Source organism: Canis lupus, chromosome 15 (assembly GCF_003254725.2).
Source record: "Canis lupus dingo isolate Sandy chromosome 15, ASM325472v2, whole genome shotgun sequence".
Taxonomy (NCBI): Eukaryota; Metazoa; Chordata; class Mammalia; order Carnivora; family Canidae; genus Canis; species Canis lupus.
In genome coordinates, this window is record NC_064257.1 from 25,549,038 (window position 1) to 25,562,717 (window position 13,680).

The 13,680-nt window shown below is 36.6% G+C and overlaps 1 non-coding gene across 1 annotated transcript; it reads left to right on the top strand.

Annotated features, from left to right (window-relative positions):
• The first annotated feature begins 932 nt into the window (after positions 1-932).
• LOC112654923 (U6 spliceosomal RNA) lies at positions 933-1,039 on the top strand. The gene has a single exon (XR_003133469.1). It is a non-coding gene; the product is annotated as a U6 spliceosomal RNA (small nuclear RNA).
• The last annotated feature ends 12,641 nt before the right edge of the window (positions 1,040-13,680 follow it).

A 13,680-nucleotide genomic window follows, 5' to 3' on the forward strand; every position in this document is an offset into this window, starting at 1 on the left:
CGAGGCTTCCTGTCTGATCTGAAGATTGTGTGACAGGCCTTACAACACATTTTGAACAGTAGCATAGCTCATGCAGAGCACAAATCTCTCAGTTGTCAATCCATTCCAACAAACATTTCTCCACAGAAGCAGCAAAAACTCAGTAGGACTTCAAAGGAATCTGATTCAGAATTAAGTAAAATGCATTTACAACTAGAGTAAATTTCAAAATATGAAAGCAATGATCTTTAAGACTTCTAAAATGTAAGTAACAAATTTTCAGATGGAAATCTCAATAAACACTTTTAATTCATTTCCCTGACACACTAGTGAACCCTGTTTATGCTCTTTCTGATACATATGGATGTTCCTTCAGGGCCTTGAGTAGACCCATAGATCCTCCAAACTATCCACAAATTCTGCTGCCTCTAAGTTGACATAAATGTAATTAAGAGATGGTTGTGGGTGTTCCCCAAACTCTTATATTAGTTGAACTGGTTATTTTAGTTACATAATGTAATCAAGTATTACTTCAGCTGAAAAGAAAAATGTGGCATTTCTATGGTAACTGAAGTGAAGGTTTTGGAAAAGTTTAATTTTTTTTTAAATTTATTTATGATAGTGTCACACACACACACACACACACACACACACACACACACACACACAGAGAGAGAGAGAGAGAGAGAGAGAGAGAGAGAGAGAGAGAGGCAGAGACACAGGCAGAGGGAGAAGCAGGCTCCATGCACCGGGAGCCCGACGTGGGATTCGATCCTGGGTCTCCAGGATTGCTCCCTGGGCCAAAGGCAGGTGCTAAACAGCTGCGCCACCCAGGGATCCCTAGGTTTTGGAAAAGTTTAATAAAAAAGTGAGCTAATGTAAAAAATGCTATCTAAGTGTGGATGAGGTAACAGTAAGAGTCTGAAAAATTAAATATTTAAATAATTCCATATGTGCTCTCTTTAGCAGCAGCACGTAGCCTAAAACTGGAACAATTCAAAGAATAGCATGGTCCCTATACAAGGGGGACACACAAATTTATGAAATGTCCCATTAAAAATATAATTCTTTGTGCAAGTTGTTTTATATTATAAGTTCCTGGGTCCACTGTAGAAATTAAAGAAGAATGCATGGTGAGTATAGTTTGCAGGACAAACTGGACAATATTTTTATAACAAAGATAACTATAAAAAAATGAAACAAGCTTTGACTTTAACGATATACAAATGCACATTTAAGATTATAAAATTTGATCATGAATCCTTTATCCCCATTTTAATCTTTTCTAAATTAATTGATCATTTTCACCCTAATAGCATGAGAGAATATATTTTAATAGAAATAATTTAGTTCTAGGCTCATATACAAAGATGAAATATTAAAAGGAACACACTACATTTAAAGAGACTGGGTGGGGGATCCCTGGGGGGTGCAGCGGTTTAGCACCTGCCTTTGGCCCAGGGCATGATCCTGGAGACCCGGGATCGAATCCCACGTCGGGCTCCCAGTGCATGGAGCCTGCTTCTCCCTCTGCCTGTGTCTCTGCCTCTCTCTCTCTCTCTCTATCATAAATAAATAAAAATTAAAAAAAAAAAAAAGAGACTGGGTGGGTGCATTGCTCTTTCCCTCTCTTGCCTAGAAAGCCAGATGCTTGTGGGGGAACAGAACCACCACTCTCTACCTACCTTGATGGCAACACATGCTCCACCACATATTCTTCTATGAACCTGGCCCATCTAACCTGTGCACCTGGCCAGGCATCACTCCAAAGTAGCTACTGCCCTCCTACAACCTACAGGCAGCCCTGACAGGGACCAGTGCCATTCCAAAGTCACTCCTGCCCTGGGGAGGTTGGGGGGGGAAATAACCCCTCACATCAGTGTACCTTCCAGCAGCCCAGCCTCTCAGTTGGCCACACAGAGACCTGTGCCCTCTAATACCCATAACTATGGCTGAGAGGTTAATTGCAGGTAGGTAGGCTGACTGCTGGCTCTGTCCATCACATAGCAGCAGGTGGCCTCAAAAATGTCTCTCAACAGCTCAGGGACCAAGCCCTTTCCAGTATGCCCACAGTAGGCAAAGGGAGTTATCAAAGCCAGCTAGGCTGAAGGTAATCATGACTCAACCACAAGAGTAGGGTACATGCAATCCATGCAGGAGATATCCCTGGAGTGCCTGGTTCTGTGCTAAAGAACACCACAGGACCTCTTCCATACAAGGCCACTATTTTCAAGACCAGGAGACATGACTGCCCTCCTAATACATAGAAACAAATGGTTAGACAAAGTAAGGAAATGGAAGAACATGCCCCAAGTGAAAGAACAGGATGAAATCAGCTAAGTGAGACAGATATAAACAGTATACCTGATAAATAATTCAAAGTAACAGTCCTAAAGAGACCCACTGGACTTAAGCATAAGTAAACTCCTTGAGAGCTTCAGAGAGATTATATACACACATACACACATATATAATGACCAGTTAGAGATTAAGAATTTTAAAAAGATTTATTCATTCACGAGAGACAGAGATAGAGTGTGCATGAGCACGTGGCAGAGACACAGGCAGAGGGAGAAGGCAGCTCCATGCAAGGAGCCCAATGTGGACCAATTCTGGGTCTCCAGAATCACCCCGGAGCCGAAGGCAGACGCCCAACCACTGAACCACCCAGGCATCACGAGATGAAGAATTTAATATAAAAAATATACTAGAGGGATTCGATAGCTACTTAGAGACTGAATAATCAGTAATCTGGAAGATATGGTATTGGAAAAGCACCAAGGTGAACAAAACTATAAGAAATGAAAATAGGATAAGAAAACTCCATGACATTATCAAGTACAACAACATTTGCATTATAGGGATCCCAGAGGGATAAGAGAAGGAGAAGGCAGCAGAAAACTTATTTAAGAAATAGCTGAAAACTTCCTTAACCTGAGGAAGGAAACAAATACCCAGGACAAGTAGAGAGCCCCCTAACAAGATGAAACCAAGGAGGTCCATACCAAGACATATAATAATTCAAAGGCCAAAGAGTAATGATAAAAAGTATATTAGAAGTATCAAGAGAAGGGATCCCTGGGTGGTGCAGTGGCTTAGCACCTGTCTTTGGCCCAGGGCGCGATCCTGGAGACCCGGGATCCAATCCCACATCGGGCTCCTGGTGCATGGAGCCTGCTTCTTCCTCTGCCTATGTCTCTGCCTCTCTCTCTCTCTCGCTCTCTCTCTCTCTCACATAAATAAAAAAAAAGAAGTATCAAGAGAAAAGAAGACTTATACATAAGGGAAACCCCATAAGGCTGTCCATGAATATTTCAGTAGAAACTTTGCAGGCCAGAAGGGAGTGACAGGATATACTCAAAGTGCTGAAAGGAAAACAAACAGCAGAAAACCAAAATCAATACAAAAACACCTACAACCAAGAATACACAGCAAGGTTATCATTCAGAATAGGAAGGACAGAGTTCCCCAACAACAACAACAACAAAAAGGGGAGTTTATTACCACAAATCCAGCCTTACAAGAAATGTAAAAGGAAATTTATGTGGAAAGAAAAGGCCATATCTAGAATAATGCAAATAATTTTCACAAATAAAAGCAAACATATAGTAAGAGTAGATTAGTCAGTTAAAAGCCAGTATGGAGACTAATACACAAAAGTAGAAAAAAAAAATCAGTTCAATCTATTAAAAAAAAAAAATCAGTCCAGGCATACACAAAATAAACAGATGTAGAATATGACATTACATACATAAAGCGTGAAGGAGGAATAAAAATTTAGTGTTTTTAAGTGATTGAACTTAAGCAACCATCAGCTTAATATGCTGATATATATGTATGAATCCAGTAGTAACCACCAATCAAAAACCTATAATAGGTACACAAAACAATTAAGAGAAAGGAATCCAAGCATAACACTAAAGAAAGCCATTAAGACACACACACACACACACACACACACACACACACACACACACACCAGAAAACGTGGAAGTACATAGCTATCAATAATTTTTTTTTCAATAATTTTTTTTTTCAATAATTAAATGGAAGTGGAGTAAGTGTTCCAATCAAAAGCCACAGGGTGATGGGATTAAAACACAGGCACATGCACACAGATTCAGGAAAGACCCATCTATGTGCTGCCTACGAGAGACTCACCTCAGACCTAAAAGACACATATAGACTAAAAGTGAAAGGGTGGATAAAAAAAGATCATGGAAATGGGAGGAAAAAGCTGGAGTTGCAAGACTTCTATCAAACAAAATAGACTTTAAAACAAAGATTGTAGCAAGGAACATTGAAGGGTGCTAGATAGTGACAAAGGAATCAATCTTAGAATATATAATTGTAAATATCCGCGCACTCAACAAAGGGGCACCTAAACACAAAGTACTAACAGACATAAAGGGAGAATTTGATAGTATAATACAATATTAATAGCAAATATTAACATCCCACTTACATGAATGGATCCAGACAGAAAAATCAGGGAGAAAACAATGGATTTGAGTGATGCTTTACATTAGAAAATACTTTTAGAACATTCCATCTATATACAGTGGACTATCCACTCTAAGTGCACATGCAACAGCTTCCAGGATAGATCACATAGAGGCCCAACAAGTCTCAATAGATTTAAGAGAACTGCAGTTATAACAATTATCTTTTCCAACCACAATGGAATGAAGTTAGAATTACAACAAATCTGGAAAACACACACTTGGAGGCTAAACATGCTTCTGAATGAATAGGTCAACTAAAACAAGAGGAAATAAAAAAAATACATGGAGAGAATTAAGAAGAAAATAGTCCAAAATGCTTGGACATAGCAAAAACATTTCTAAGAGGAAGTTTTATAGTGATATAGACCTACCTCAAGAAAAATATCAACTAAACTTTATACCTAAAGGAGCTAAAAAAAAAAAAACAAAATCCAAAAGTAGGAGGGGAATAATAAAACAGATCAGAACTAAGAGAAAAAAACTCCAAACCCAAAGATCAATAAAACCAAGGGTTGATTCCTTGAAAAGGTAAAATTGATAAACATTTAATCATTTATACAAGAACATTAATAAAAATCAGCAATGGAGGAGAAATAACTACCACTACCACAGAAACACAAAGGATCATAGAGATTATAAACAAATATAGGAGAATGGGAAAAACTAGAAGAAATGCATAAATTTCTAGAAACAGAATCTTCTAAAACCAAATCAGGAATAGAAAATTCAAACAGACCAATTACTAGTAATGATATTAGGTAATAAAAACTCCCAAAGTCCAGGACCAGATGGCTTCACAGGTGAGGTCTACCAAATAGTTAAAGAGTTAATACCTATTAATAGCTCAAACTATTCCAAAAAAAAAAAAAAAAAAAAAAAAAAAGGAAAAGTTACAAATTTATTCTATAAAGTCAATATTACTATGATACCAAAAACTATACTAAGCTATTACACCAAAAGCAGGCCAATCTCACTCATGAACATAATTGAACATGCAAAAATCCTCAAAATATTAGCAAACCAAATTCAATACATTTGAAAAAGTCACTCACCACAATCAAGTGGGATTTATTCAAAGGGCACAAGGGTAGTTCAATATTTGCAAACCCAAAAATGCGATAGATCATGTTAACAAATATAAATAACATAAATCTCTCAGTTGATGCAGAAAAAGCATTTGATAAAATACAACATTCGTGATAAAAACTCCAAATGGGTTGAGAGGAAACAAGATCAAATTAAGGTCATTTATAGAAAACCCACAGCTAATGTATTACTTCGTGAAAAACAGAATTTCTCCTCTTCAACTAAGAACAAGACAAAGATGCCCATTATCACCATTCTTATTCAACATAGAGCTAGAAGTCCTGGCCACAGCAATCAGGCAAGAAAGTCAATAAAAGTCACCAACTTGGTAAGAAAAGTATCACCATTTGTGGATACCATAATACTATATGTACAACAATCTTAAAGACACCATCAAAAATGATTAGAATTGATAAACGAGTTCAGTAAAGTTGTAGGACAGAAATCTTTGTGTTTCTATACTCGCTTGAGTAATGAAGTTTAGGAATAGAAATAAGAAAACAGTCCCATTTACAATTGTTCCAAAATGAATAAATACCTAGGAATAGATTTAACTAGGGAGATGAAAGACCTATACTTTGAAAACTATGAAACACTGATGAAAGGAATTGAAGACCAAAGAAACGGAAGGCCAGGCCATGCTCATGGATCTGACTATTATTAAAATGTCCAGGGGAAACCGGGGTGGCTCAGCGGTTTAGCGCCGCCTTCAGCCCAGGGTGTGATCCTGGAGACCCAGGATCCAGTCCCACATCGGGCTCCCTGCATGGAGCCTGCTTCTCCCTCTGCTGTGTCTCTGCCTCTCTCTGCGTCTCTCTCTCTCTGTAGGTCTCTCATGAATAAATAAAATATTTAAAAAATAAAATAAAATGTCCATACTGCTCTAGCAATCTAGAGTCCATGCAATCCCTATCAATACCAACAGTATTTTTCACAGAACTAGAGTAAACCTAGTATTTGTATGGAACTACAAAAGACCTTGAATAGCCAAAGCAATCTTGAGAAAGAAGAACAAAGCTGGATGTAGGGCAATGCTATCTTTCAAGAAATACCACAAAGCTCTATTAATCAAAACAGTAGGATATCAGCACAAACATGAACAATAGATGAATGTAATAGGACAGAGCCCAGAAGTGAACCCATGCTTAGATGGCCAATCAACCTATTATAAAGAAGGCAAAAATATACAATGGGTAAAAAAAAAATAGCCTTTCAATTATGGTGCTGGCAAAACTGGACAGCTGCACGCAAAGTGGACCACTTTCTTGCACCATAAACACACACACAAAAAAAAACTTAAAATGGCTTAAACTTGAGACCTGAAACCACAAAACTCCTAGAAGACTTTGACATAAGCCTTAGCAACACTTTTCTAGATATGCCTCCTCAGGCAAGAAAAATAAAAATAAACTATTGGAACTACAGCAAAATAAAAATCTTTGCACATCAAAGGAAATCATCACTAAAACATAATGGCAACCTAGTGAATGGGAGAAGATATTTGTAAATATCTGATAAGGGGTTAACCTTCAAAATACATAAGAACCTCTAAGTCAACACTAAAAACAATCTGGTTTAAAAATAGGCAGAGAATCTGGACATTTTTTAACCAAAAAAAAAAAATACAGATGGCCAAGAGAATGAGAAGATAACCAACATCAACACTTTTCAGGGAAATGCAAATCAAAACCACAAGGAGATATCCTCTCACATCCGTCAGATGCCTTGTATCAAATACACAGGAAATAAATGTTGGGAAATATGTAGAGAAAAGGAGTCTTCATACATTGTTGGTGGAGATGCAAATCGGCAGCAACTTTGGAAAACAGCATGGAGGTTCCTCAAAACATTAAAGATAGGAATACAACATGACCCAGGAATTCTATTAGATAGTTGCCCAAAGAAAACAAAACTAAAGATACACATCCCCTTCTATCACAACTTTGTATATTACAAGAGCCAAGATATAGAAGTAGCACAAGTGTCTACTGACAAATGAAAAAAAGAGGTTGTGTGTGTGTGTACAGAAAAGTGGTATAAAAGTAGTCAACATAGGGAAAATTACACACACACAGATACACACAATGGGATATTACTGAGGAAAAAAAGAATTCCTCTTGCCATTTGAGACAACATGGATGGACCTAGATGGTACAATGCTAAGTGAAAGGAATCAGAGAAAGACAGATACTATAGGATTTCATTTACATGTGGAATCTTGAAAAGACAAACAAACCAGACTCCTAAATCCAGAGAACTGGCTGTTGCCACAGGAGAAGTTGACTGGAGAATGGGTGAAATAGGTGAAGAGTATTAAGAGGTACAAGCTTCCAGTTACGAAAATAAATCAGATGAGAAGTAGCTTAGAGAATGTAGTCAAGAATATTGGTATAATGTCATGTAGTGACAGAGGGTGACAACAGTGTTAAGCAGGGAGTATTGCATAGAATTGTTGAATATTACATTGTCCACCTGAAACTAATATTGTATATTATACAATTAAAAATATAGAAAAACATGGAGACATGTGAAACAGCTTAACAAAATCATTTAGAGCTATTGAAAGTTTCCCACCAGTGTAGTATATATACACAATGAAGGTTAGCATTCAATATTCACTATTTCATATTTTAAAAAGTATAAACTAATATCATCCTCTTAAAATTTAAACAAGAATTTAAAAGTACTACATAGGATACACCCGGTCTTTCCCATGAACCAGAAAATTCTTATTTCACTTCTATGCATTCTAATCGATTTAACACCAAATTTGTACTCTGGTTTCTTAATCTCTGCAGCGCCTCATCTCCTATAACTGCCTTCTCTCTGCTCCATATAAACCTATATGTGTGATAACAACGGTTCTCACACTTAGCTGGCATCAGAGTCACCTGAGTTTTTTCTTTTTTTTTTTTTTTTTTTTAAACAGACTGCTAATCTCTGTTGACAGAGCTTCTGATTCCTGGGAGTCTGATTAGGGCCTAATGATTTGCATTTCTAACAAGTTCCCAGGTGATGCTGATATTGCTGTTTGAGGCACACTTGCAAAAAAAAAAAAAAAAAAAAAAAAAAATCACTGAAATAGAAGCCTTTTTCTTGGATTTTCCCCAAATGATTGACAAAATTTTGTTTGGCATGCTCCATTAAAAATGAAAACAAAAGGAGTTTATGTCGTATCATAACGGATAAATACTTTGCATTAAGTTTTTGGATTCCAACAGATCTTCTGGCCACATTATAATGAATTTCTCTCTAGTCTATCTTCTCCATGGGTTCCAGTTTCTCCTACTTTATCTTGCTAACCTCTTTTTCTTCTTCCCTCTTGTTGCTTGAGCCAGCACCAAAATTCTCAATTTCTTCTAAAGACCACTTTAGCATTGTTTAGCAATCTCTTTATAAACCATCAATACAGGGATCCAAAAATCCCCATTCAAAATAGCCTTTCAAGCTATTTGAAGGGATGAGGAAAAGCCTCAGAAAAAATGATACCAGCTGTTTTAATGTTTTTCACTGTTCTACACATGGATAAAGAGATCAGATTTGTCCATCTCCAGTTGGAATGCTACCTTTATAATTAATGGCTAAGACAGTAGAAAACTAATACCTGCTTCTTCTTTCCTTGGCTACACAACTCCCAGGTGAGAGAATTTTTTTTTTTTTTTTTTTGATAGTATTACTGTGGTGGCCCAAGCAGGTAGCAGACTTGATTCAGCTGGGTCACTATGGGATTCATTAGCACCAACATATTCATAAAAAGGGGACAGAAATAAAAACGTACAAAGTCAATTCTGAATACGAATGAGCCAAGGGAAGGGTAACCTACAAAATAAGATGAACAATTCACCACTAAACTGAAGGCTGAACAGTGAAGGTTACATGTACAAACACAGGAGGACGCTGGAGGAGACGTGCTCCCTCAGATTGACTGCATTACGCTTGCAGGAAAAGAGGAAAGGTCACACTTGAAAATTTGATGGAAATAAACCATAATCCAGTCTCCCAAGCAAAATAGCATTTTTATTCTAATTTGTGAATGTGTAGGTGATTTGGAGGTTGATTCCAATTAGGTTTACAGTAATTCACTTTCCCACTGAAAAAAATATTTTAAATAATCTTATAGATAGGCTTCAAATGCTTTAAGTCATAGATCTCTGGCCTTATGCCTCTTACCTGTGTCCACCAGGGTTCCTCAGGGGATGGAGAGAATGAACTCTTGCAGTAGAAATTCTGAGGGCAGCAGCAAGCATGAAAGTCCTTTAAAATGACATTTTATTTCCTAAATTTTCATAGTGATTTTGCATTCTTCCATTTTGCATTGTTTATATATACGTATATATATACGTATATTTTTTCCTTAATATCTAATATCAAGTTACACAGGAAAAGATAGAGAAGTTTGCTCTTACCTGGACATCCATCTTGAAATGTGAAATGATGTTGTATGAAAATATATGCCTTCCTGTCAGTCTACGTAATGGAAAAACAAGTATTTCCTGATCTGAGAGAATGCCAAATAAATATCTCAGCCATGTCACATAAACAAATTTGCTGAACTAAGTTCCCTCTACTTCTGTAGTTGTCCCCAGAATCCTCCGCCCGCCCTCCGAAGCATATATACATTGAAGTTAATTGCCCAAGACCATTCAGCTGGTTTGCAGCTTGTAGAAGAGATCAAGCAATGCCCAGCTGTTCTTTCCTTTTGAATAATCCGCTTTGCCACACTACATAGAGGGACAATATAAATTTGGAGGCTGGACTTGTATCTTATTTATTATTTTTATTTCCCTGCAAATGCAGTGATTATATTTGAGTTCAAAATTCCTTAATTTTAATCTAGGATGTTCCACTTGCTAGGTGCATAATTTTTGGAAAATCTCATAATTTCTTGAAACTTTCTGTTTACTCTTATGTGAAGATGGTGCTAATGTAATAGGACTCTCAAATTAGCTAATCTGAAAATGTAAGGTAAAATACTAAATAAATGTTATTATTTCTGAATACTATATAGCAATGCAAAGGAAGTCACATAAATATGGATGTATGGAGACATATTTTCATATTTATCAATGTATTTTTTAAAAAAATATTTTATTTATTTGAGACAGAGATAGTGAGAGAGAGCACGAGCAGGGAGGAGAGAGAGAAGCAAGCTCCTTGCAGAGCAGGGAGCCCTATGGTGGGCTGCATCGGGGACACTGAGATCATGACCTGAGGCAAAGACAGAAGCTTAACTGACTGAGCCACCCGGGTGCCCTGCAATGTATTTTCTATAGTACAGCTTAATAGAATTCTAAGAAAACTGCACATATAAAAACAGAAAAAAGAAAGTCTTGACGTAATACATGAATGAGAATAATCACATTTGTGTAGTGATGTCTATTCTTACCTGAAAACAATAGCATTATACTATTTGCAAGATTTCATAATTTTAAAATATTTATAATTGTTATAGAATTAAATAAGATTAATTGAATGTCTGAAGTCAAAACAACTAGGTTAGGCTATTTTAAAAACATTGATATTACTGTTTTTATTTTTTTAATTTTTAATTTTTTTGAGATTTTGTTTTTAAAGATTTTATTTATTTATTCACAAGAGACAGAGAGAGAGAGGCAGAGACACAGGCAGAGGGAGAAGCAGGCTCCTTGCAGGGACTCCATCCTGGGACTCCAGGATCACGCCCTGAGCCAAAGGCAGATGTTCAACCACTGAGCCACCCAGGTGTCTCGAGATCATTGTTTTTAAATCAATATAATTTCAGCAAATTTCTTCAACTAATGACTGCTGATTCTACTTTACCTACCAGTTTATTGCTAAAAAGCCATGTTTTTCTCATACTTTATTGTGCACTGGAATCATCTGGAGGGATTTTTGAGCTACAGATCTGTGGGTCCTACTGGGCATTTCTAATTCAATACATCTGTGTTGAATTTTGAACAAATTCCCAGGTGCTACTGCTGCTGTTGTTGGTTTGGGAACTACACTTTGAGGACCACTGATACGGAGGCTAATGGATCTGCAATGATGAAGCAAGGCACAAAGGAATGGCTATTGAGGGCTATGAAAAATCTCAGACCAAAGCTCAGTATATATGAACTCTACTCTCAGACACAGATACAGTGTCGTTGCTTATCCCCCATATATATATATATATATATATATACATATATATATATATATGCATATGTATATATATGTTTAAATGTATAAAAGTATATAATTGTTTTAAATATGATTTACTTTATAAATACAATTTATACATATAAATAATTATTTTCAAGAAGTACAGTTTACTTTCACTATACATCATTCCTTGTAAAATAGGAAGCAATTTACAAGCTGCTGAGATTTCTGGGGGAAAAAAAGCAAGTGTTGGTTTTGCTTTTGCACTCATTTAAAAAATCTTGTTTACACATCAGTTTTTTACACCAGTACCTTGGTGCTCAAGAACATTATTATTCTAAGCTTACACTTTTGTATGTTATAGGTTGAGATATAGAGTCAGTTACTATTAGATGCCCCAAAATAACAGTGATGCAAATAAACCAGAAGTATGTGTCTCTCTCACTTTAGAATCTAAATGTAGGCAGGCAAGCTCTTGGTTCTGGGCTAGCCAGCTCTGAACAAAAAAAAAAATTGCTTTCGTTTCTGTATCAAGGTTGCATTTGCATTTGTGGTCTTGGGCCAGAAAAGGAAAAAGTGGAGTCAGGACACAGAACTTGTCTTTAAGTTGAAGATAAAAACAAGAAATTGTACAAATAGCTTTTCTTTATATCCTGTTGGCAAAAACTTAGTTACCATGACACACCAAACTTCAAGAGAGGCTGGGAGTATGGCAAGGGGTGAGCAAGGGGAGAGTTCACTCCTAAAATGAGAAAGATGAGAATGGATACTGGTGGGGGTGGGAAGAGAGGTGTCAGTTTAACAGTATCTACAGGTGGGAGTATACCAGGGGAAATAAAGCTGTTCCAACTTTAGTGGAAATAAAGGCCTTAAATTAACTTAATGTATTCTTTAAAGAATCTCTGAAGGAGGCTACCTGCCTAAAGAGGATTGAAATGTTTTAAATTTAATATTCCAGAGATGAATTAATGGGCAGATTTATTTTTAAAGAAAAGAACTTCACTTACAAAAGGACAGAGCAAGCTTCTTTTCTTCTCCAGGGTGATACGTTTTTGTGTATGGGTATGTGTTTAGGAGGTAAAAGAAGAGAATAATGTTACTGGTGTGTAGTATTTTCTATTTCATTTATGACAATGTAATTCATATACCTACTAACAAAGAGAACAACTTTTATTTTTTATCATTTCATTATTGATCATTAGAAATGGACATTGCAGTAGAATTTTAAAGACCCCTCTTTTCTCTTATTTATTATGCTTCAATATGTGCCAGGAGACCTAGGTGAAAGCAAGCATTGTTGCAAGTCTAGTTCCTTCACATAAAACAGAAAACAGCCTAATCACCCTTATTTTTGTTTAAACAAATGTCTTGCTCAAAAGTTATTTCTATTAGCTCTCTCTACGATTTGTATCTTCAGTGTTCTTCAGTCTTAGCTCTCATTCTTGTTCTTCTGAAAAGATTAGAAAAGTTGAAAGTACAATAAAGAAACTATGGCCACATGTTTTGCTGAAGCAAGGGTAAGGTGGCATTTTCAGGCACACTGGCCTCTTTTTCACTGAGAAAACAAGGAATTATGTTAATGGAACAAATGCCTGAAATATACAATCTGTTCTAGAGGGCATTTGGTTGTAAGAGTGGTCATGAATACCTGAGTATGTGATTTCTTCTGAGAAAGTCGTAGGACGTTTATATATCAAAATAATAAACACTTGTCTCAACTGAACTTTTATGGCTTTGTGCAACTGCAGGACATAGATCAGGTCTTTCCAGGTGTATAAACTTCCTACTGTGAAATCTGACACCTTATATAGTGCTTTAACACCTATAAACTCCAGAGGTAGTGACAGTTTTCTGTACTTACGTACAGTATTCCATTGGCAAGATCTTGTTCCACGTATGTGAAAAGATGAGATGAAAGTTGGAACACCAAGGCAAGATTCAATTTACATTATACTCTGGGTTGTGTGACAGATTGGAAGCAGTGTTG